Source organism: Phocoena phocoena, chromosome 2 (assembly GCF_963924675.1).
Source record: "Phocoena phocoena chromosome 2, mPhoPho1.1, whole genome shotgun sequence".
NCBI classification, from domain to species: domain Eukaryota; kingdom Metazoa; phylum Chordata; class Mammalia; order Artiodactyla; family Phocoenidae; genus Phocoena; species Phocoena phocoena.
The window spans coordinates 107,104,029-107,128,712 of record NC_089220.1 but is presented as its reverse complement, the minus strand read 5'-3'; the positions used below and the strand labels follow the sequence as shown (position 1 = coordinate 107,128,712).

General features: G+C 40.6%; 1 protein-coding gene across 2 annotated transcripts in view; it reads left to right on the top strand.

Moving 5' to 3' along the window:
• Positions 1-281: 281 nt before the first annotated feature.
• The window catches only part of CSNK1G1 (casein kinase 1 gamma 1), a 145,096-nt gene continuing 120,693 nt past the window's right edge, over positions 282-24,684 (top strand). The window contains exon 1 of one of the 2 annotated variants that reach the window (XM_065872153.1): positions 282-512. The gene's annotated coding sequence lies outside the window, so the exon portion shown is untranslated. The remainder of the gene's footprint in view (positions 513-24,684) is intronic. The other variant, XM_065872150.1, reaches the window with a different exon arrangement.

Genomic DNA, 24,684 nt, shown 5'->3' with positions numbered 1-24,684 from the left:
GATAGGGGGAGTATAGGTGAAGGGAAAAGCAGGATTGGCTTCGTGACTTTGGCAGCGAAGCCCGTGCTCAGCCCAAGACCAGGAGCAGAAGCTAAGAGCGTGTTGCCAAAGAAGAGTACACGCTCCCAGCTGCCTCCTGTTAGTCCCATAAGTAATGGGGGTGGTTGTCTTTGAAGGCACTTCCGCTTAGCAACCCCACGCGGTTGCTAAGGAGGGACGGTAGCGGGGATGACCCGGAAGTGGTGGTGTCTATTTCTCACTGCCTGCTTTAAGTTTGTCCTATTGGGAGCGCCAGGGTGCTCTGCGCCGGGCCGAGGGTGGGGCCAGCGCTAGAGGTTCCGGTTCGGCTTCTGCGGCCCCTCGGCTCCTCGTCTTCCCCCTCCCCTCCCGCACCTCTCCTCCCTCCGGTTCCTGGGAACTGGAGAAGCCAAAGCTGCGGGTGGGTAGAGAAGCACTCGGCGCCTCCGGGAGGGGACTGCGCCCGCCCCGTCTGTACCCCGAAGCACTGCCAGGTACTCTCTCCGGCTTCGACGGGATCCGGGAGGCTGGAGCTTGAGGATGTGTGTGTGTATCTGAGGGGTGGTGGGGGCCCCTTCTCCGGCTCGGGGAGGGGAGCGCGGAGATCCTGGGTGGGGCGCAGGCCGGCGTGTGTGCCCCTGGCGGGTTGCGGGGGTGGAAGGAAAGAGCTGGGGATGACGGCTGGCGGAGAGTTTCGGGTGGCCGTGTTGAGGTTGCGGAGGAGGCGCCCCCTCAGATGCAGAAGACTTTGGGCGGTGTGGACGGGGAGTTTGCCACCTGGAGGTTTAGCTCTGAAAGAGGGAGCATCCTCTAGGTCCAGAAGGAGAGCATGGACCCCGGCGGGGTGGATGGGGCAATCCCATACTTCCATTGCCTGCTTTTTCTGCCCACCCCTCTGGGACAGAGCCCGGCTTCGGGGATTGTGAGTCGGCTGGGCACCGTGGGGAGCCGCCCTTGGCAGAGCTAGGGCAGAAGAGTGGGTAAGGAGACCTCCCTCCTCCCAACTTCCGTGCGCTTCCCCCACTTCTTCCTTAACTGCTCTCTTGCCCCGGTGTCCCACAGGGGCGGTAGCCCCCTCCTCAAGTGGGTAGGCATCACAGCGTAAAAGAAAGAGGGTGGAACTGGGCTTGTGGCCCCAAATGATACTTCGAATGTTCGGAAAGTGCCAGATTGACATATTCAACCAAGTCTCCCAGCTCAATATTAAGTTTGGTCTAAATTATTTTAGAAAAGTGCAGTTCTGGAAACCAGCAAACTGTAAGCTGGTCTGGCATAACCTTATTTGGTAGATATGCGTGTTTTTAAAAAATAGACTGGGGGAACCGTAAAGATACAGAGGTCTAGGCAAGACGTGTTGAGGCAAGCCTTTTCCAACATCTTTCTTACCTGCCAGTGAGCTTGACCTAGTTTAAATGAAGCACACAGATCCTCTTCATTTATATTTCAATCAGTGACTGAATTGTAGGTACTGTGTGGTTATCAATGTCTCAGAATAGTTGCGTGAACCTTCGGAGAGACAAGATTCCCTGCTTTTGAGCCTGCCTCATAATCTTTTAAGGAGATAATTGTGGTTAAGTGGAAGTATTGGTTTTGAGGTTAGGTAAATCTGGGATTGAACTGGGACTGCCACTGACTAGTTGTTGGCCTTGGGCAAGTCATGGAACCTACCAGAGATTCAGTTTCTTCATAAGTAACACGAGTTAAAATTCTAATCAGTATTGTAAGGGGGGGGTAATATATCTAAATAACAGTCCACTTTAAATGGAAGCACCTTCCAGTTGAAAGATGAATTATTAATAATCGTAATCTTATGCAGTCAAGGTAGCCCAGTTTTGTGGAATGAGGTTTGAGATAGGAACAGAACTGGATAATATTCCAAAACATATATATACAACAGGACTTTCAGTAGCTTCTAGAAATTGATCATAAGTAGCATGAAATTCAGTTATCAGTAGTTTCTTAAAACTCTTAAAAATAAAGCAGAATATATGCATTAACTGAAATGACCAATAATGTTTCAAAGGTTTTTCTCAGATTTGTGATGTGTGTAATACGGATTGGTAAGAAAAAAATTTAAAAAGTAATGTATATAAATCTTAATTAACATCACATGTCTGGAGAGAATTAAAATTGGGGCATAAAATAGAAGAAAGTAGTTATAATTTTAAGAATAAAATCACAAGTAGTATGACTCATCTTAATTAGATTTAAACTATTAGCAAAACTTATAGAATTTTTATATGTATAATATTCTATAAAATAAATGCAAATGGAATGAATTTCTGCCTTTAAATCATTTGTGATGATAATATGGAAATATATCTCAGAAACAGTCTTTTTTTTTTTTTTTTGGTCAGGTACCAGGCTAATCACTTTTTTTTTTTTTTGTGGTATGCGGGCCTCTCACTGCTGTGGCCTCTCCTGCCGCGGAGCACAGGCTCCGGACACGCAGGCCCAGCGGCCATGGCCCACGGTCCCAGCCGCTCCGCGGCATGTGGGATCCTCCCGCACTGGGGCACAAGCCTGCGTCCCCTGCATTGGCAGGCGGACTCTAAACCACTGCGCCACCAGGGAAGCCCCACTTTTTAAAAGAATAAATTCAATTAATTAATTTATGGCTGCATTGGCTCTTCGTTGCTGTGCGCAGGCTTTCTCTAGTTGCAGCGAGTGGGAGCTACTCTAGGTTGCCGTGCATGGGCTTCTCATTGAAGTGGCTTCTCTTGTTGTGGAGCACGGGCTCCAGGCATGCGGGCTTCAGTAGTTGCGGCACGTGGGCTCACTAGTTGTGGTGCACGGGCTTAGTTGATCCACAGCATGTGGGATCTTCCCGGAACAGTGATCGAACCTGTGTCCCCCACGTTGGCAGGCAGATTCCTAACCACTGTGCCATGGGGGAAGCCCACATCATTGAAGTCTTTATATTCATTTGTTTTGTAGATTTAAAACAATATAGTTATTTGTAACCTATTATATGCCAGATTTTCAGCTAATGTAGTTTGCTTTTTGATGTAACTTGAAGTTAGTAATTTTTTTTTCTTTTTTTTGCGGGGGCCACACTGCGTGGCTTTAGGGATCTTAGTTCCCTGACCAGGGATCGAACCCGGGCCTCCGCAGTGAAAGTGCCAAGTCTTAACTACTGGACAGCCAGGAAATTCCCAGTAATTTTTAATTATTATTTTTTTAATGTACTTTATACTCAAAAGATAAAAATCAAATAACTTCCTTTAGGGCTTCCCTGGTGGCGCAGTGGTTGGGAGTCCGCCTGCCGATGCAGGGGACATGGGTTCGTGCCCCGGTCTGGGAAGATCCCACATGCCGCGGAGTGGCTGGGCACATGAGCCATGGCCGCCGAGCCTGCGCGTCCGGAGCCTGTGCTCCGCAACGGGAGAGGCCACAATAGTGAGAGGCCCGCGTACCGCAAAAAAATAAAATAAAAAATAAAACTGTCCAGCTATGTTGCATGCTTCTTGAGGTAGAAATACTATTTTAAATTTTATCCACCACTGCAGCTACATAATCGGCACCGAATAAATACTGGTCAAATTGATAAATGGATGAATATATTTAAGATTATTAATAAGGTATCTAATTATGTTTTTACTACATGTTTTATAAGGTTATTCAACGTTCTAAGTGGCTTTTCTGTACACTGTAAAGTCTTTAGTGTATATGTAAGCGTTTAACTGCGTCTTCCTGGATCATTATTTTTCAGTATCTTTTGAATCTTAAAGTTGAGATATTATCTTGCTTTGGTAAAGCCATGAGAAGTTCCCATTTTTTTCCCTATCTTCTCATAACACTTTAATAAATAATTCATTTTGGTATAAGAGTTAGGATACTAGCTGGAAAAAGGTATATTTAAAATGTGGGCAATAATAGAGACTGTTACAGATAATGCTTTTGTCAGTGACCTTTTCCACTTAAACAAAGTATGTGGCCATTCCACAGATCTTTGCAATTGTCAGTTATGGAATTTGCTGGTCAGGAAATCTAAAAATGACTAAACCTTCCTTTAATGTCTGTGTCTTGGATGATCTCAGAAAACTTTAGGAAAGATTGGGAAGGTTTGTATACCATACTAGAATATATAATGAACAAAGTACAGTTAACTTTATTGGTGCTGCCAAATCAGGAGTGAGTTACTGTGGAAATGTTTAAAAAATGCCAGGCAGTGCTTTCCTCAAACCAAATGAGTATTCTTCCAGAGCTTGTTTCTATTTTAGAGCTTATTTCTTTTTGGACTATGATTTGCTCTCTAATAAAGATAAATAATCATTGTATCCAGAAAAAAAGGCTGATATCATAGGCAGATTTTATTACCACCAATCTTGATAGAAACTGCTTCAATGGCTTCAAATAAGTGGAAGTAGATTTTCATGAAAGAACGTAAGAATTTGTGGAACGATAGTTTTTCTCTATTGAACATCTAACTTGTCTCTGCTCATTTCTGCCTAATATAGAAACTTTGAGAAGCTGGGAAGAAAAAGAAAAAAGAATGAATTTACTTCAGAATTAGCATTTTATATTTTGTAGGTTACTTATTTGGAGAGCTAAATTGGATTTTGACATTATTGGGACTGTGTTCAAGATGGACTCGGGGAAAAAAAATTAGAGAGATGCCATCTGCTTCAGATTCCTGTTCCCTCACCCCTTCATGTTTTGTGGCTTTGAATTTATCAGATTTTTTTTTTTTTACATAAAAACCCTCAGTAGATTTAGGTTATATAATTTCAGCTATACCGGTGAACCTGTTACTAAAAGAACTTGCATTTTATATTGAATTATGCAGAAGGATCACAGACATTGGTAATTGTTATTTCAGACTATCTGAACATGAGATAGTTTCATACATCTTTGTCATCATTTGCTTAATAAACCATTCTTGTCATTAGTGCTCACCACAGTCCACTTATTGGTAGAAGTTGCTAAAAAAATGGATTATGGAGATATAGAATAAATCCTTTTTTTCCTCTGATACTACAACCAGAAGAGAAGTTTCTGTTGTTTTTTTTTATTTACTGATGAATCCACTTAAACTTACTCTTTGAGTAGTGAGTTTTGCCTTTACCTTATGCCAATTGCTATAGTTTTCATCTAAGTGATACCATACAGTTCAGAGGGCACATACTTGTCACAGTTCAGAGGGCACATACTTGTCACTTTTCAGTTTGAATCTTTAATACTCCTGAGCACAGGCTTTTGGATTTACTGAGCTGGAAAAGAATGTGTCTAGTTCAGGTTACAGTAGTCGGGCACTTAGCATGGACCAGAAAGACCCAGGCATCTTTGAAAAACTATAAAGTAAAAGTGGTATGATATCCCAGAAATTATCTGAAGAGAGAGTCTTCTGGATAGAAGAGAGCCATGCTGTGTCTGCAATAGGAATGTTCTGGTGATGTGGGAAAACAGATAAACTGCCCTTGTAGTCTGTTCCTCACCCAGAAGCTCCAAGTAGGCAGTGTAGTTATGGCAGGGGCTGGGGTGTCAGGGATGGGAATTGTTCTTCATTAATTGCTCACCCATCACTATGGAGGCATAGACATATTGGGGAAAGGGGAATTCTCTTGGATTTTGTCTTGGCCAGAGAAGCTGAGTGAACAGGTAGCCATTGCCCTGGCTGTCAAGGAGAACTTGGTGTAACACCTCTGGGTGCTGGGTAAGCCTATCAAAATGCTGCGGTTTGGTGTCTCCATCAAAATGTCACATAAATTTTCTAAGAAACAACAGCATTGGACCACATTGGTTTCTGTAGTTTTCACTTTCTAATTCTTTAACCTAGAAGAAGAGGCATTGAGGACTTTTGGACTTCTGAATGAGAGTATCACACATTACATCCATCTTGATAGATTTATAAATACACTTTAAATTGTCTGTTGGCATCAGTGAATGATGTGAAAATGTTTTAAGTTGTGTGTGTGTGTGTGTGTGTGTGCGCGCGCACGCTTGAGTGTCCATGATGATTACCAAATTTCAGTTTTTCAGGCTAGATTGCTAACCATAACTGTGGTGAAGCAGTTTCCCAGCTGGATTTCTTCTCTCTTTCCTAGAGGTCACTCTCTGATGTATGTGCTAGTGAGCAGAGATATGACCAAGCCAATAAAAAGGCAAGGAGATTAAAGTTAATTTCTTTTCAGGAATTCCCTAGCAATCCAGTGGTTAGGACTTGGCACTTTCATGCTTTCACTGTGGGGGCCCGGGTTCGATCTCTGGTTGGGAAATATCCTGCAAACTGCACCGCGTGGCCAAAAAAAAAAAAAAAGAAAAAGTTAATTTCTTTTCATTTAAATTTATTTAAATGCTTATTCAAATTTGATTTTATTAGTTTTTTTTTTCAACTTTGCTAGGATTTCTGTAGTTTAAAGTAGCAATAGGTACTCTTTGAGATTGTGGGTGCCCAACTTTTTAAAAAAAAATTAAGACTATTTTTTTGAACAGTTTTAGATTTACAAAAAAATTGAGCAGGTGGAGAGTTTTATCTCCCTTCATATCCACTTAATTCCCAACCAGTTCCCCCCCATTTTCTCCCATTTTAAAAAAACATTTATTTATTTATTTTTGGCTGGGTTGGGTCTTCATTGCTGTGTGTGGGCTTTCTGTAGTTGTGGCCAGTGGGGGCTACTCTTCGTTGTGGTGTGCAGGCTTCTCCCTGCAGTGGCTTCTCTTCTTGTGGAGCACAGGCCCTAGAGTGCGTGGGCTTTAGTAGCTGTGGCATGTGGGCTCAGTAGTTGTGGCTCGCGGGCTCTAGAGTGCAGGCTCAGTAGTTGTGGCACATGGGTTAGTTGCTCTGCAGCATGTGGGATCTTGTGGACCAGGGCTCAAACCTGTGTCTCCTGCATTGGCAGGCGGATTCTTAACCACTGCGCCACCAGGGAAGTCCCTCCCCCATTATTAACATCTTGCATTAGTGTGCTATGTTAGTTACGATTAATGAACCAATATTGATACATTATTATTATCCATAGTTTTCATTAGGTTCACGCTTTGTGTTGCACGGTTCTGTGGGTTATAACAAATGTATAATAACATGTACCCACCATTACAGTTTCATACAGAATAGTTTTACCACCGGAAAAAAATCCCATTTTACCTATTCATCCCTCCTCTTTTTCCTCCAGAATTCCTGACAAACACTGACCTTTTTACTGTCTCTATAGTTTGCCTTTTCCAAAATTTCATACAATTGGAATCATATAGTATGTAGCTTTTAAAAAATTAATTAATTAATTAATTTTTGGCTGTGTTGGATTTTCGTTGCTGCACATTTCTCTGGTTGCAGAGAGCGGGGGCTACTCTTCGTTGTGGTGTGTGGGCTTCTCATTGCAGTGGCTTCTCTTGTGGCAGAGCATGGGCTCCAGGCACAGGCTTCAGTAGTTGTGGCACGTGGGTTTAGCAGCTGTGGCTTACAGGCTCTAGAGCACAGGCTCAGTAGTTGTGGCACACGGGCTTAGTTAGTTGCTCTGCGGCATGTGGGATCTTCATGGACCAGGCCTCGAACCCATGTCCCCTGCTTTGACAGGCAGATTCTTAACCACTGTGCCACCAGGGAAGTCTGTATGTAGTTTTTTGTTTGTTTGTTTGTTTTTGGCTGCGTTGGGTCTTCGTTGCGACGCGCAGGCTTCTTATTGCACTGGCTTCTCTTGTTGCACCGCTCGGGCTTCAGTGGTTGCGGCACGCGGGCTTAGTTGCTCTGTGGCATGTGGGATCTTTCTGGACCAGGGATCGAACCCGTGTCCCTTGCGTTGGCAGGCGGATTCCTAGCCACTGCACCACCAGGGAAGTCCCTGTAGCTTTGTTTTAGATTGGTTTCTTTTACTTAGTAATATGCATTTAAGGTTCCTCCATGTCTTATTGTGGCTTGATAGCTCCTGTCCTTTTTTTTCTTTTTTTTGAATTTTTGAATTTTATTTATTTTTTATACAGCAGGTTCTTATTAGTTATTTACTTTATACATATTAGTGTATATATGTCAATCCCAGTCTCCCAATTCATACCACCACCTACCCCTCCCCCCACCACTTTCCCCCGTTGGTGTCCATATGTTTGTTCTCTACATCTGTGTCTCTATTTCTGTCCTTCAAACCAGTTCATCTGTACCATTTTTCTAGGTTCCACATATACACGTTAATAAACAATATTTGTTTTTCTCTTTCTGACTAACTTCACTCTATGACAGTCTCTAGATTCATCCACGTCTCTACAAATGACCCAATTTCATTCCTTTTTATGGCTGAGTAATATTCCATTGTATATATGTACCACATCTTCTTTATCCATTCGTCTGTCGATGGGCATTTAGGTTGCTTCCATGACCTGGCTATTGTAAATAGTGCTACAGTAAACATTGGAGTGCATGTGTCTCTTTGAATTATGTTTTTCTCTGGGTATATGCCCAGTAGTGGGATTGCTGGGTCATATGGTAATTCTATTTTTAGTTTTTTAAGGAACCTCCATACTGTTCTCCATAGTGCTGTATCAATTTACATTCCCACCAACAGTGCAAGAGGGTTCCCTTTTCTCCACACCCTCTCCAGCATTTGTTGTTTGTAGATTTTCTGATGATGCCCATTCTAACTGGTGTGAGGTGATACCTCATTGTAGTTTTGATTTGCATTTCTCTAATATTGAGCAGCTTTTCATGTGCTTCCTCTCCATCAGTATGTCGTCTTTGGAGAAATGTCTATTTAGGTCTTCTGCCCATTTTTGGATTGGGTTGTTTGTTTTTTTAATATTGAGCTGCATGAGCTGTTTATATATTTTGGAGATTAAACCTGTGTCTGTTGATTTGTTTGCAAATATTTTCTCCCATTCTGAGGGTTGTCTTTTCATCTTGTTTGTAGTTTCCTTTGCTTTGCAAAAGTTTTTGAGTTTCATTAGGTCCCATTTGTTTATTTTTGTTTTTACTTCCATTACTCTAGGAGGTGGGTCAAAAAAGATCTTGCTGTGATTTGTGTCAAAGAGTGTTCTTCCTATGTTTTCCTCTAAGAGTTTTATAGTGTCCAGTCTTACATTTAGGTCTCTAATCCATTTTGAGTTTATTTTTGTGTATGGTGTTAGGGCGTTTTCTAATTTCATTCTTTTACATGTAGCTGTCCATTTTTCCCAGCACTGCTTATTGAGGAGACTGTCTTTTCTCCATTGTATATCCTTGCCTCCTTTGTCATAGATTAATTGACCATAGGTGCATGGGTTTATCTCTGGGCTTTCTATCCTGTTCCATTGATCTGTATTTCTGGTTTTGTGCCAGTACCATATTGTCTTGATTACTATAGCTTTGTAGTATAGTCTGAAGTCAGGGAGTCTGATTCCTCCAGCTCCATTTTTTTCCCTCAAGACTGCTTTGGCTATTCGGGGTCTTTTGTTTCTCCATACAGATTTTAAGATTTTTTATTCTAGTTCTGCAAAAATGCCACTGGTCGTTTGATAGGGGTTGCATTGAATCTGTAGATTGCTTTGGGTAGTATAGTCATTTTCACAATATTGATTCTTCCAATCCAAAAACATGGTATATTTCTCCATCTGTTTGTGTCATCTTTGATTTCTTTCATCAGTGTCTTATAGTTTTCTGAGTACAGGTCTTTTACCTCCTTAGGTAGGTTTATTCCTAGGTATTTTATTCTTTTTGTCGCAGTTGTGAATAGGATTGTTTGCTTAATTTCTCTTTCTGATCTTTCATTGTTAGTATATAGGAATGCCAGAGATTTCTGTGCATTAATTTTGTATCCTGCAACTTTACCAAATTCATTGATTAGCTCTAGTAATTTTCTGGTGGCATCTTTAGGATTCTCTATGTATAGTATCATGTCATCTGCAAACAGTGACAGTTTTACTTTTTCCTTTCCAATTTGTATTCCTTTTATTTCTTTTTCATCTCTTATTGTCGTGGCTAGGACTTCCAAAACTGTTGAATAATAGTGGCGAGAGTTGACATCCTTGTCTTGGTCCTGGTCTTAGAGGAAATGCTTTCAGTTTTTCACCATTGAGAATGATGTTTGCTGTGGGCTTGTCATATATGGCCTTTATTATTTTGAGGTAGGTTCCCTCTATGCCCACTTTCTGGAGAGTTTTTATCATAAATGGGTGTTGAATTTTGTCAAAAGCCTTTTCTGCATCAACTGAGATGATCATATGGTTTTTCTCCTTCAATTTGTTAATATGGTGTATCACATTGATTGATTTGCGTATACTGAAGAATCCTTGCATCCCTGGGATAAATCCACTTGATCATGCTGTATGATCCTTTTAATGTGTTGTTGGATTCTGTTTGCTAGTATTTTTTTTCTTTTTTGTTTTTTTGCGGTACGCAGGCCTCTCACTGTTGTGGCCTCTCCCGTTGCGGAGCACAGGCTCCGGATGCGCAGGCTCAGCGGCCATGGCTCACGGGCCCAGCCACTCTGTGGCATGTGGGATCTTCCCAGACCGGTGCATGATCCCGTGTCCCCTGCATTGTCAGGTGGACTCTCAACCACTGCGCCACCAGGGAAGCCCTTGCTAGTATTTTGTTGAGGATTTTTGCATCTATATTCATCAGTGATATTGGTCTGTAATTTTCTTTTTTTGTAGTATCTTTGTCTGGTTTTGGTACCAGGGTGATGGTGGCCTCATAGAATGAGTTTAGGAGTGTTCCTTCCTCTACAATTTTTTGGAAGACTTTGAGAAGGATGGGTGTTAGCTCTTCTCTAAATGTTTGATAGAATTCGCCTGTGAAGGCATCTGGTCCTGGACTTTGGTTTGTTGGAAGATTTTTAATCACAGTTTCAATTTCATTACTTGTGATTGGTCTGTTCATATTTTCTATTTCTTCCTCATTCAGGCTTGGAAGTTTATACCTTTCTATGAATTTGTCCATTTCTTCCAGGTTGTCCATTTTATTGGCATAGAGTTGCTTGTAGTAATCTCTTAGGATGCTTTGTATTTCTGTGGTGTCCGTTGTGACTTCTTTTTCATTTCTAATTTTATTGATTTGAGTCCTCTCCCTCTTTTTCTTGATGAGTCTGGCTAAAGGTTTATCAATTTTTTTTTATCTTCTCAAAGAACCAGCTTTTAGTTTTATTTATCTTTGCTATTGTTTTCTTCGTTTCTATTTCATTTATTTTGCTCTGATTTTTATGATTTCTTTCCTTCTACTAATTTTGGGTTTTGTTTCTTCTTCTTTCTCTAGTTCCTTTAGGTGTAAGTTTAGATGGTTTATTTGAGATTTTTCTTGTTTCTTGAGGTAGGCTTGTATTGCTATAAACTTCCCTCTTAGAACTGCTTTTGCTGCATCCCATAGGTTTTGGATCATTGTGTTTTCATTGTAATTTGTCTCTAGATATTTTCTGATTTGCTCTTTAATTTATTCAGTGATGTCTTGGTTATTTAGTAACATATTGTTTAGTCTCCATGTGTTTGTGTTTTTTACGTTTTTTTCCCTGTAATTGATTTCTAATCTCATAGCGCTGTGGTCAGAAAAGATGCTTAATATGATTTCAATTTTCTTAAATTTACCAAGGCCTGGTTTGTGATCCAGGATGTGATCTATCCTGGAGAATGTTCCATGTGCACTTGAGAAGAAAGTGTAATCTGCTGTTTTTGGAGGAATGTCCAATAAATACCAGTTAAATCTGTCTGGTCTATTGTGTCATTGAAAGCTTGTGTTTCCTTATTTTCTGTTTGGATGATTTGTCCATTGGTGTAAGTGAGGTGTTAAGGTCCCCCACTATTATTGTGTTACTGTTGATTTTCTCTTTTATAGCTGTTAGCAGTTGCCTTATATGTTGAGGTGCTCCTGTGTTGGGTGCATATATATTTATAATTGTTATACCTTCTTCTTGGATTGATCACTTGATCATTATGTAGTCTCCCTCCTTATCTCTTGTAACAGTCTTTATTTTAAAGTCTATTTTATCTGATATGAGTATTGCTACTCCAGCTTTCTTTTGATTTCCTTTTGCATGGAATATCTTTTTCCATCCCCTCACTTTCAGTCTGTATGTGTCCCTAGGTCTGAAGTGGGTCTCTTGTAGACAGCATATATATGGGTCTTGTTTTTGTATCCATTCAGCGAGCCTGTGTCTTTTGGTTGGAGCATTTAATCCATTCACATTTAAGGTAATTATCGATATGTATGTTCCTAGTACCATTTTCTTAATTGTTACAGGTTTGTTATTGTAGGTCTTTTCCTTCTCTTGTGTTTCCCACTTAGAGAAGTTCCTTTAGCATTTGTTGTAGAGCTGGTTTGGTGGTGCTGAATTCTCTTAGCTTTTGCTTGTCTGTAAAGCTTCTGATTTCTCCCTCGAATCTGAATGAGATCCTTGCTGGGTAGAGTAATGTTGGTTGTAGGTTCTTCCCTTTCATCACTTTAAATATATCGTGCCACTCCCTTCTGGCTTGTAGAGTTTCTGCTGAGAAATCAGCTGTTAACCTTATGGGAGTTCCCTTATGTTATTTGTCGTTTTTCCTTTTTTGCTTTCAATAATTTTTCTTTGTCTTTAATTTTTGTTAGTTTGATCACTATGTGTCTCAGTGTGTTTCTCCTTGGGTTTCTCCTGCTTGGGACTCTCTGTGCTTCCTGGACTTGGGTGGCTATTTCCTTTCCCATGTTAGGGAAGTTTTCAACTATAATCTCTTCAGGTATTTTCTCAGGTCCTTTCTCTCTCTCTTCTCCTTCTGGGACACTTATAATGCAAGTGTTGTTACGTTTAATGTTGTCCCAGAGGTCTCTTAGGCTGTCTTCATTTCCTTTCATTCTTTTTTCTTTATTCTGTTCCAGCAGCAGTGAATTCCACCATTCTGTCTTCCAGATCACGTATCCCTTCTTCTGCTTCAGTTATTCTGCTGTTGATTCCTTCTAGTGTATTTTTCTTTTCAGTGATTGCATTGTTCATCTCTCTTTGTTCTTTAATTCTTCTAGATGTTTATTCTTTAATTCTTCTAGGTGTTTGTTAAACGTTTCTTGCATCTTCTCGATCTTTGCCTCCATCGTTTTCCGAGGTCCTGCATCATCTTCACTGTAGTTATTCTGAATTCTTTTTCTGGAAGGTTGCCTATCTGCACTTCATTTAATTGTTTTTCTTGGGTTTTATCTTGTTCCTTCATCTGATACAAAGTCCTCTGACTTTTCATCTTGTGTATCTTTCTGTGAATGGGGTTTTCCTTCCATAGGCTGCAGAATTGTAGTTCTTCTTGCTTCTGCTGTCTACCCTCTGGTGGATGAGGCTATCTAAGAGGCTTGTGCAAGCTTCCTGTTGGGAGGGACTGGTGGGTAGAACTGGGTGTTGCTCTGGAGGGCAGAGCTCAGTAAAACTTTTATCTGCTTGTCTGCTGATGGGTGAGGCTGGGTTCCCTCCCTGTTGTTTGTTTGGCCTGAGGCGACCCAACACTGGAGCCTACCTGGCTCTTTGGCTAATGGTGGACTCTAGGAGGGCTCACGCCAAGGAGTACTTCCCAGAACTTCTGCTGCCAGTGTCCTTGTCCCCATGGTGAGCCACAGCCACCACCTGCCTCTGCCTCCAATACTAGCAGGTAGGTCTGGTTCAGTCTTCTATGGAGTCACCGCTCCTTCCCCTCGGTCCCGCTGCACACACTTCTTTGTGTGTGCCCTACAAGAGTGGAGCCTATGTTTTCCCCAGTCCTGTCAAAATCCTGCAGTCAAATCCCACTAGCCTTCAAAGTCTGATTCTCTAGGAATTCCTCCTCCCGTTGCTGGAACCCCAGGTTGGGAAGCCTGACGTGGGGCTCAAAACCTTCACTCCAGTGGACTTCTGTGGACTTCTGTGGTATAAGTGTTCTCCAGTTTGTGAGTCTCCCACCCAGTAGTTATGGAATTTGATTTTATTGTGATTGTGCCCCTCCTATCATCTCATTACGGCTTCTCCTTTGTCTTTGGATGTGGGGTATCTTTTCTGGTGAGTTCCAGTGTCTTCCTGTCGATGATTGTTCAGCAGTTAGTTGTGACTCCGGTGTTCTCTCAAGAGGGAGTGAGTGCATGTCCTTCTACTCTGCCATCTTGTACCAGTCTCCTAGCTTCTGTCCGCTTATTGCTGAATAATTTTGTATTATATGGATGTAACAGTTTGTTTATCCCTTCAACTATAGAAGGACATCTTAGTTGCTTCCATTTTTTTGGGGGGGGTGGCATGTGCAGGGTTTTGTGTGTACGTAAGCTTTCAGCTCCTTTGGGTAAAGAACAAGTGTGATTGCTGGGTTGTATGATAAGACTATGTTTAATTTTGTAGGAAACTGTGAAACTGTCTTTCGGAGTGGTTATATGCATTCCCATCACCAATGAATGAGTGTTCCTGTTGCTCTGAGTACTTGCTAGAATTTGATATCGTCAGTTTTTTGTACTTGAGCCTTTCTAATAGGTGTTTTAATTTGTAATTTCCTAATGACATACAGTGTTGAACTGCCTTTTTTTTTTTTTCACGGTACGCAGGCCTCTCACTGTTGTGGCCTCTCCCATTGCGGAGCACAGGCTCCGGACGCGCAGGCTCAGCAGCCATGGCTCACGGGCCTAGCCACTCCGCAGCATGTGGGATCCTCCCGGACCAGGGCACGAACCCGTGTCCCCTGCATCAGCAGGTGGATTCTCAACCACTGCTCCACCAGGGAAGCCCCTGAACTGCCTTTTTATATGCTTGTTTGCCATCTATGTATATTCTTTGGTGAGATGCCTGTTCAGCTCTTTTTGCCCATTGTTAAATTGTTTCTTATTGTTGGGTTTTAAGTGTTCATTGTATATTTTGGATAGGAATCCTTTATCAGTTATATTTTTGGCAAATATTTTTTTCCAATCTGTGGCTTGTCTTTTTATTCCCTTAGCAGTGTCTTTAACAGTATGAAAGTTTTTAGTTTTAATAAAGTCCAGCTTTACAAGTTTTTCTTTCATTGAGCATGCTTTTGGTGTTGTATCTATAAACTCATTGCCAAACCCAAGGGCACATAGATTTTCTCCTATGCTATCTTTGAGAGTTTATATAGTTTTGCATTTTACACTGAGTTGTAAGATCCATTTGAGTTTTTGTAGAAGGTTTAAGGACTGTGTCTATATTCATATTATTGCACAAGGATGTCCAGTTCTGTTTTTCTTTTAATTTTATTTATTTATTATTCATTTTTGGCTGCATTGGGTCTTTGTTGCTGCGCATGGGCTTTCTCATTGTGGTGGGGGGGGCTACTCTTTGTTGCAGTGCATGGGCTTCTCATTGCGGTGGCTTCTCCTGTTGCTGAGCATGGGCTCTAGGCCTGTGGGGTCACTAGTTGCAGCTTGCGAGCTCTTGAGCGCAGGCTCAGTAGTTGTGGTGCATGGGCTTAGTTACTCCACGGTATGTGGGATCTTCCCAGACCAGGGATCAAACCTGTGTCCCCTGCCAAAGGGGATTCTTAACCACTGCACCACCAGGGAAGTCCCTGTCCAGTTGTTTTATTAAGATGTTTTCTATTCTAAAAATGTTAATGTGGTGTTTTTTAAACGACTTTACTTTTTAGAGCAGTTTTAGGTTCACAGTAAAACTAAGAGTAAGGTACAGAGATTTCCCATATGTGTTCCCACACATGCATAGCCTCCCCCATTATCAATATCCCCTACCCAAGTGGTACATTTGTTATAATTGATGAACCTACATAGACAAATCATAATTTCCCAAAGTCTGTAGTTTAATTTAGGGTTCATTCTTTGTTCTGTACTTACTATGGGTTTGGAAAAATGTACAGTAACAATTATTCATCCTTTTAATATACAGAGTATTTTCTTTTTTTTTTTTTACATCTTTATTGGAGTATAATTGCTTTACAATGGTGTGTTAGTTTCTGCTTTATAACAAAGTGAATCAGTTATACATATACATATGTTCCCATATCTCTTCCCTCTTGCGTCTCCCTCCCTCCCACCCTCCCTATTCCACCCCTCTAGGTGGTCACAAAGCACCGAGTTGATCTCCCTGTGCTATGCGGCTGCTTCCCACTAGCTATCTATTTTACGTTTGGTAGTGTATATATGTCCCTGCCACTCTCTCACTTTGTCACAGCTTACCCTTCCCCCTCCCCATATCCTCAAGTACATTCTCTTGTAGGTCTGTGTCTTTATTCCTGTCTTACCCCTAGGTTCTTCATGAAGGTGGGCTTTCTATCCTGTTCCATTGATCTATATTTCTGTTTTTGTGCCAGTACCATACTGTCTTGATTACTATAGCTTTGGAGTGTAGCCTGAAGTCAGGAAGCCTGATTATTCCAGCTCCATTTTTCGTTCTCAAGATTGCTTTGGCTATTCGGGGTCGTTTGTGTTTCCATACAAATTGTGAAATTTTTTGTTCTAGTTCTGTGAAAAATGCCAGTGGTAGTTTGATAGGGATTGCATTGAATCTGTAGATTGCCTTGGGTAGTAGAGTCATTTTCACAGTGTTGATTCTTCCAGTCCAAGAATATGGTATATCTCTCCATCTATTTGTATCATCTTTAATTTCTTTCATCAGTGTCTTATAATTTTCTGCATACAAGTCTTTTGTCTCCTTAGGTAGGTTTATTCCTAGATATTTTATTCTTTTTGTTGCAGTGGTAAATGGGAGTGTTTTCTTGATTTCACTTTCAGATTTTTCATCATTAGTGTATAGGAATGCCAGAGATTTCTGTGCATTAATTTTGTATCCTGCTACTTTACCAGATTCATTGATTAGCTCTAGTAGTTTTCTGGTAGCATCTTTAGGATTCTCTATGTATAGTATCATGTCATCTGCCAACAGTGACAGCTTTACTTCTTCTTTTCTGATTTGGATTCCTTTTATTTCCTTTTCTTCTCTGATTGCTGTGGCTAAAACTTCCAAAACTATGTTGAATAAGAGTGGTGAGAGTGGGCAACCTTGTCTTGTTCCTGATCTTAGTGGAAATGCTTTCAGTTTTTCACCATTGAGGATGATGTTGGCTGTGGGTTTGTCATATATGGCCTTTATTATGTTGAGGAAAGTTCCCTCTATGCCTACTTTCTGCAGGGTTTTTATCATAAATGGGTATTGAATTTTGTCAAAAGCTTTCTCTGCACCTATTGAGATGACCATATGGTTTTTCTCCTTCAATTTGTTAATATGGTGTATCATGTTGATTGATTTGCGTATATTGAAGAATCCTTGCACTCCTGGAATAAACCCCACCTGATCATGGTGTATGATCCTCTTAATGTGCTGTTGGAGTCTGTTTGCTAGTATTTTGTTGAGGATTTTTGCATCTATGTTCATCAGTGATATTGGCCCATTACAGAGTATTTTCAATGCCCTAAAAGTCCTCTGTGCTCTGCCAATTTATCCCTCCCTCACACCCCAAACCTTGAGTATTTTTTTCTTTTTTAGAAACTTAATGTATGAAATAATTCCTGGGGGTAGTTTTGAAAAGAGATTTTTCTAACAATGAGATGTAATTGGAAGCATTGTTCAGAGTCTCAAGTTTCCCTTTCAAAAAGATTGATACTAGGTCATTAGGTGTTAATTGACAGGTGCTTTAATTCTTTGAGATATGTAATTGGGCATTAGGAAGTGTGAGCTAAATGTGGTACTGTTCACATGACAGTTGCAGGTGGTAAAGGGGCTTGATAGGCGATCTAAATTCAGGATTTCTGAACTGTCACTAAAGTTAAGATCCTTTGCCACTTACATTTTATAGTTGTGCAGGTTTCAGCTATACACATTTCTTGGCTGCCATCTTCAGTATTTGCTTCTTCCTGTTACATTTGTTGAAGGCCATCTAGAAACTTGAGCTGGCAACGTTTGAGTAGGAAGAGATATCATGGGTACTGCTGTAGTTGCCTGATATTTCCAGTTTGGATTCAGAGTGGAAATATCTATTTTAAAAGCAATAGAATGCTGTCCTGAGGCACTGTTTATCACATAGCCTGAGTAGTAATTGTTAGAATCCTCTTTCAGTTGGCTTTAAAATTGTCCTGTCTGGATTTCTAGGACACCTTCTGTTTTCTAAACATGTTAACTTAATTGGTATTGTGACATCCAAATATTCCAGTCATCTTTAGTATGATGCAAAAATTGTTTAATAACTCCATGTTTGATGGATTTTGTTTGCTTTTTCACCTAGTTAAATAAAAATAGACACGAGGAATGATGTGTTTGTGTGAAAGCACTTAGGTTTTCCAAAGATAGCTGCTCTCCAAGTCAATCAATACGTAAGCTCGCTTTGTCTTTAATGGGATCCATCTGGTTAATGCTTATGTTTCTTGAGTTTCATGGATTATGGAATCATAAAGTAAAAGAAAACATGGAAATGGTCTAGTTAGACTTTTTCATTTTACAGCTGAGACTACTTAAGTGCAGAGAGACTAAGAGACTTGATCTAGATTGTATAGCTAATGAGTCACACTGGAACCCAGGTCTCCTGACATATATAATACACTAATTCGTTCTCTTTAGTTAATGAAGAAATAATGATTGTATAAGACGTAAAATTTCCAGGAAATTTAAGTAGACAATTAAACTTCTACAGTATTAGAATTCAGGTATTTAGTTGAAATCCTGGTTAATTTCTGAAGTGTTGAGTTAGTATTTCTTTAAATACCAGGTGTCACTGGATCTTAAGAGCAAATTTGTTATTTTTCACATTCTAGATAGAAATCAGCCAATTCAAAAATAATGAAGATATTATAGCCTATATTTAGCAAGCACATATTTGGCTGTATTAAAATGAATCTTTTTTAAAAAATTTGTTTATTTTTGGCTACGTTGGGTCGTCATTGCTGCACATGGGCTTTCTGTAGTTGCGGGGGCTACTCTTCCTTGCGGTGCATGGGCTTCTCATTGTGGTGGCTTCTCTTGGCGTGGAACACAGGCTCTAGGTATGTGGGCTTCAGTAGTTGTGGCACACGGGTTCAGTAGTTGTGGCACACAGGCTTAGTTGCTCCGTGGCATGTGGGATCTTCCCACACCAGGGATCAAACCGTGTCCCCTGCATTGGCAAGTAGATTCTTTTTTTTTTTTTTTTGCGATACGCGGGCCTCTCACTGTTGTGGCCTCTCCCGTTGCGGAGCACAGGCTCCGGACGCGCAGGCTCAGCGGCCATGGCTCACGGGCCTAGCCACTCCGCGGCACGTGGGATCTTCCCGGACCTGGGCACGAACCCGTGTCCCCTGCATTGGCAGGTGGACTCTCAACCATTGCGCCACCAGGGAAGCCTGGCAGGTAGATTCTTAACCACTGTGCCACCAGAGAAGTCCCTAAAATGAATCTTAATGTATTTTTTCTTTGCACAGTGGAGATAATCTGTTAATTTTTAAAAATAAATTTATTTATATTTTATTTATTTGTTTTTGGTTACGTTGGGTCTTCTTCGTAGCTGCGCGTGGGGGCTACTCTTTGTTGCGGTGCATGTGCTTCTCATTGCGGTGGCTTCTCTTGTTGCAGAGCACAGGCTCTAGGAGCATGGGCTTCAGTAATTGTGGCACGTGGGCTCAGTAGTTGTGGCGCACGGGCTTAGTTGCTCCGCGGCATGTGGGATCTTCCTGGACCAGGGCTTGAACACATGTTCCCTGCATTGGCAGGTGGATTCTTAACCACTACGCCACCAGGGAAGTCCCTAAAATGAATCTTAATGTATTTTTTCTTTGCACAGTGTAGGTAATCTGTTAATATTTAATGTCATAAAGGAACTATGGAATTCTGCTTTATGTGGTGGTATATTTATAAAACTAGCATGGAGTGTTATATAGAACTGAAAGTACAGATTAATTTAATATGCATCTGGTGAATTCAGGGCTTGAAGGATGCACATCTGTTGAGAAAACAAATCATAGAACTATTCAGAGCTTCAGCATCTTTAAATATGTGTGCTTTGATTCTCTTTAACTGTTTTGAAACAGTCTTTAATGGATTTAGAAAAGGCTATTTGCTCTAAGGAAGCAACTCTGAAGCCATTATGATTCTATTAATCATTTTATTATTCTCCACAGCATTTTGATGCATTAGTATTTTTTTCCAATTTATTTATTGGGGAAGGAAGGAGTTAAATGACTCAGTAACAAAATGAGTTTGTTGCAGAGTATAAAAGAAGGAGTATAGTTTCCTGAATTGTATATAGAGTAGAAATACTCAAAGCTTTGAATTCCAATTTGAATCCACAGTCAGTGAGGAAGTAAACACTGAGTTCCTACTGTGTATTATTACCATACTAGTATTATAGTAATATAGAAATTAAAGATGTGATCATTGATCAAGTGTGAGAATGAATTTAAAATGAAAGAGAGTAACAGTTTGATATGTAACTAAGTGCAAACTTGATGATATAATCTGGTAACACTGTAGGAATTTAGGGGGAAGAAAATTTAGTGAGCGTTCATAATTCTGGTCAGAAGGAGATTGAAGGTCAAGTAGTGGATCTCAACTTTGCCTGCTTATTAGAATCACTTGGGGCAACTTGTCCCAGGATCAGTTGAATCAGAATCTCAGGTGTGGGACATCCACAATTTTATTTGTTTTGTTTTGTTTGGGGGGGGTGGGAAGGGGTGGCGTGCCACAGTTTGTGGGATCTTAGTTCCCTGGCCAGAGACTGAACCTGCGCCCTTGTCCTGACCACTGGACTGCCAGGGAATTCCCCCATCCATCGTTTTTAAAAACTTTGCCAAGATGATTATAATGTGCAGGCTTAAAGGATGGTTATGATTTGGGCAAGCAAGAAAGTCTTTTGGGGCAGCAAAGTTAACTCAGGGAGGGAGAATTGGGCACAGCCTGTGAAACTAATGAAAGTCGTATGTACTGGTTAGGGAGTAGGAAGAACTAAGATTAAGGAGGCAGAAGGGGGTCATATTTTAAGCAGTACTTCTCACTTCTCAAAGTGTGGTTCCTCAACCAACAGCATCAGAATCACCTGGAAGTTTATTACAAAGCAAATTCTGAGGCTCTGCTCCAGACTTACTGAATTGGAAACTCCGGGGGTGGGTTCTAACAATATGTTTTTAACAAGCAATCCAGATGATTCTGATGTACGCTAAAGTTTGAAAACAGCTGTTAACAGAGGATAATGAAAGGCAGAGAATGTTAGATTTGATTTCGTAATAAGTACAGACCCATTGAAGGTTTTTTAAGCTGGGGAGTAACAGGATGTATTTGTATGTACAAGGTAAATCTGTTTATGATGTGCAGAATCCTTTGGACTACTGAAAGAGGAATGAAGGAAGCCAGTTGAGGAGGTGCAGACATAATCTAGTGGATATAATCTAGCAGCAGGGAGGGCCTGTTCTCGGGAAATATTAGTGAAAACACAGAACAGTAATAATAGTGATGGCAGTTTGTTTAGTGTTTATATAATGGGAGTTTGCTAAATGCTTTGTATACATTATCTCATTCTCACAGCAAGCCACTGAGGTGTGGCTGTTATTCCCATTATACAGACAGGAAGTGAGGCAAAGAAAGGTTACCTCCAACTTTCACACTATTGATAAGTGGGAGACACAGATGTCAAGCTAAGTACTTCTACCTCAGAAGTCTCTTGAAGAAACAGCTCATAGTAACTAGAAACCAAGAGATAAGGAAGACTCAAAAGTTTCAGCCCTAGGTGACAGATAGCAAGGGGAAAGTGACTGTCAGAAGGGAAGTAGTGCTTACAGTGGGTACCAGGGCAAGTCATTTAGCCCATTTGAAACTATATTGTAAAAGTGATTATGAGAAGTAATCAACAGAAATTTTTGTATTGTACTCTTTAGGTAAAAAGTTTAAAGTAACTTGGGATAGCTGAGTTTCTGAGTTTTGTTTGGCCTTTTTGCTCATGGTGAGTGAGTTTAAAACCTCATCCATCTTTTAAAAAATATCTTTTAGATTTTAGAGTAAATAAGTCTTTGAGTCAATTATGCCTGAGAAATTTTCTGTAATACCACTCTTCCCTCTCTAGAGAGATATTGTGATTTAGAAAAAGGTCAGGAACATCTTAAGACAGTTTAAGAAATACGTAAGTGCTATTTTGTTTTAGTTGGGAAGCAGTAAACAGAAAAATAACATGTTTGGGTAATTGTTTTCACAAGATGTTATCAGTTCTGTTCTATCACCCTCTTATTCATTGAGATAAAATTGACATAATATAAAATCAGCCATTTTAAAGCGCACAATTTGGTGGCATTTGCTACATTGACAGTATTGTGTAACCATAACCTTTATCTAGTTTCAAAACATTTCATCATCCCCAAATGAAAAGTCCCAAACCTGTTAAGCAGTTACTCCTCGATCCTCTCTCTCCACAGCTCCTGGTAAACACTAATCTGCTTTCTATCTCTATGGATTTACCTATTTTGGATATTTCCTACAAATGGAATCATATAATATGTGACCTTTTGTGTCTGCTTCTTTCACTTAGCATAACATTTTCTAGGCCCATCCATGTTGTAGCATGTATCAGCACTTCGTTTCTTTTTATGGCTGGATGATATTCCATTGTATGGCTATACCACATTTGTTTATTCATTCATCAGTTGATGGCCATTTTTGGTTGTTTCTACCTTTTGGTTATTGTGAATAGTGCTCCTATGAATGTTGAGATACAAGTTTTTGTATGAATACCTGTTTTCAGTTCTTTGGGATATGTACCTAGGAATGGAATTGCTGGGTCATATGGTAATCCTACTTTTTATTTTTGGAGGAACCACCACCTGTTTTACAGTGACTGCACCATTTTACATTCTCACCAACAGTGTCCAAGGGTTCTAATTTCTCTGTATCCTCCGAAATTTGTTATTTATTTATTTACTTGTTTATTTAGGCCTTGCTGCTCAGCTTGCAGGATCTTAGCTCCCCGACTACGGACTGAACCTGGGGCCACGTTGAACTGCCAGGGAATTCCCTATTTATTTATTTATTATTTTTTAATTTTCATTTTTTTGGCTGTGCTGCAGCATTCGGGGATCTTAGTTCCCTCACAGGGATCGAACCCATGCCCCCTACAGTGGAAGCATGGAGTTTTAACCACTGGACCGCCAGGGAAGTCCCCCCTATTTATTTTTTAATTATAGCCATCCTAATGGGTATAAGTGATATCTCATTATGTTTTTTTTAAAATAAATTTAGTTTTATTTTTGGTTGCGTTGGGTCTTCGTTGCTGCACACAGGCTTTCTCTAGTTGCAGCGAGCGGGGGCTACTCTTTGTTGTGGTGCACGGGCTTCTCACTGGGTGGCTTCTCCTGTTACAGATCACAGGCTCTAGGCGTGCACACTTCAGTAGTTGTGGCACTCAGGCTCAGTAGTTGTGGCTCGTGGGCTCTAGAGCGAAGGCTCGGTAGTTGAGGAGCAGGGGCTTAATTGCTCTGTGGCATGTGGGATCTTCCCAGACTAGGGCTCGAACCCATGTCCCCTGCATTGGCAGATGGATGCTTAACCACTGCACCATCAGGGAAGCCCTCTCATTATGATTTTGATTTGCATTTCCTTAAGGGCTAATGATGTTGAGTGTATTTTCTAGTGCCTATTGGACATTTGTGTATCTTTTTTGGTGAAATGTCTACGCAAGTCCTTTGCCAATTTTTTTTTTTTTGTAGAGAGTTTCCATTTTATTTGTTTATGATTGGTCAGATTTCACATTTTAAGTAATTATTCATTACTTAAATTATTCATTAAATAATTATTCATTAAATGGAACTCTCCTCCTCAATCTGTCATATTTCCTAAGTGATTAGTGCACAGATTCACATAATAGTTCCTTCTCTACCTTTCCTTGCTTTAAAGAAAAATTGTAGTAAAATATGTGTAACATGAATTTCCCCATTTTAACCATTCTTAAGTGTACAGTTCTATGACATTAAGTACATTCACAATGTTGTGCAACCATCACCACTATCTCCAAACTTTTTTATTTTCCTTAACTGAAACGATGTTGAACACGTTTGAAACATCTGTTCAGGTCCTTGCTTTTACTTCTTTTGGGTACATATCCAGAAGTGGAATTGCTGGATCAAATGGTAATTCTATATTTAGCTCTTTTTCTTTTTCTTTTTTTAAAATTTATTTGGCTGCATTGGGTCTTAGTTGTGGCATGCGGGATCTTCGTTGTGGCATGCAGGATCTTTCATTGTGGTATGCAGGCTTCTCTAGTTGTACCGCGTGGGCTTCTCTCTAGTTGTGGCACATGGGCTCCAGAGCTCGTGGGCTCAGTGGTTGGGGCACGAGGGCTCTCTAGTTGTGGTATGTGGGCTCTAGGGCACTGGGCTCAGTTGGCATGTGGTCTTAGTTCCTTGACCAGGGGTTGAACCCAAGTGTCCTGCATTGGAAGGTGGATTCTTAACCACTGGACCACCAAGGAAGTCCCTATGTTTAGTTCTTTTGAGGAATCTACCTACTGTTTTCTACAACTGCTGAGGTTTTTCTTTTTTTTTGGCTGTGCCATGCCGCTTGCAGGATCTTAGTTCCCTGACCAGGGATCGAACCCATGCCCTAGGCAGTGAAAGTGCGGAGTACTAACTACTGGACCACCAGGGAATTTCCTGAGTTGTTTTAAATACATTCCTGTAAGCAGTGCATAAGCAGGATTCCAGTTTCTCCACACCCTCACCAACACTTATTTTCCATTTTTTGATTATAGCCATGCTGGTAGGTGTGATGAGGTGTCCTGTGGTTTTTGATTTGCATTTTCCCAATGACCAGTGATGTTAAACATCTTTTCATGTGCTTATTAGCCATTTGTATATCTTCTAAGAGTTATATAGTTTTAGCTCTTATATTTAGG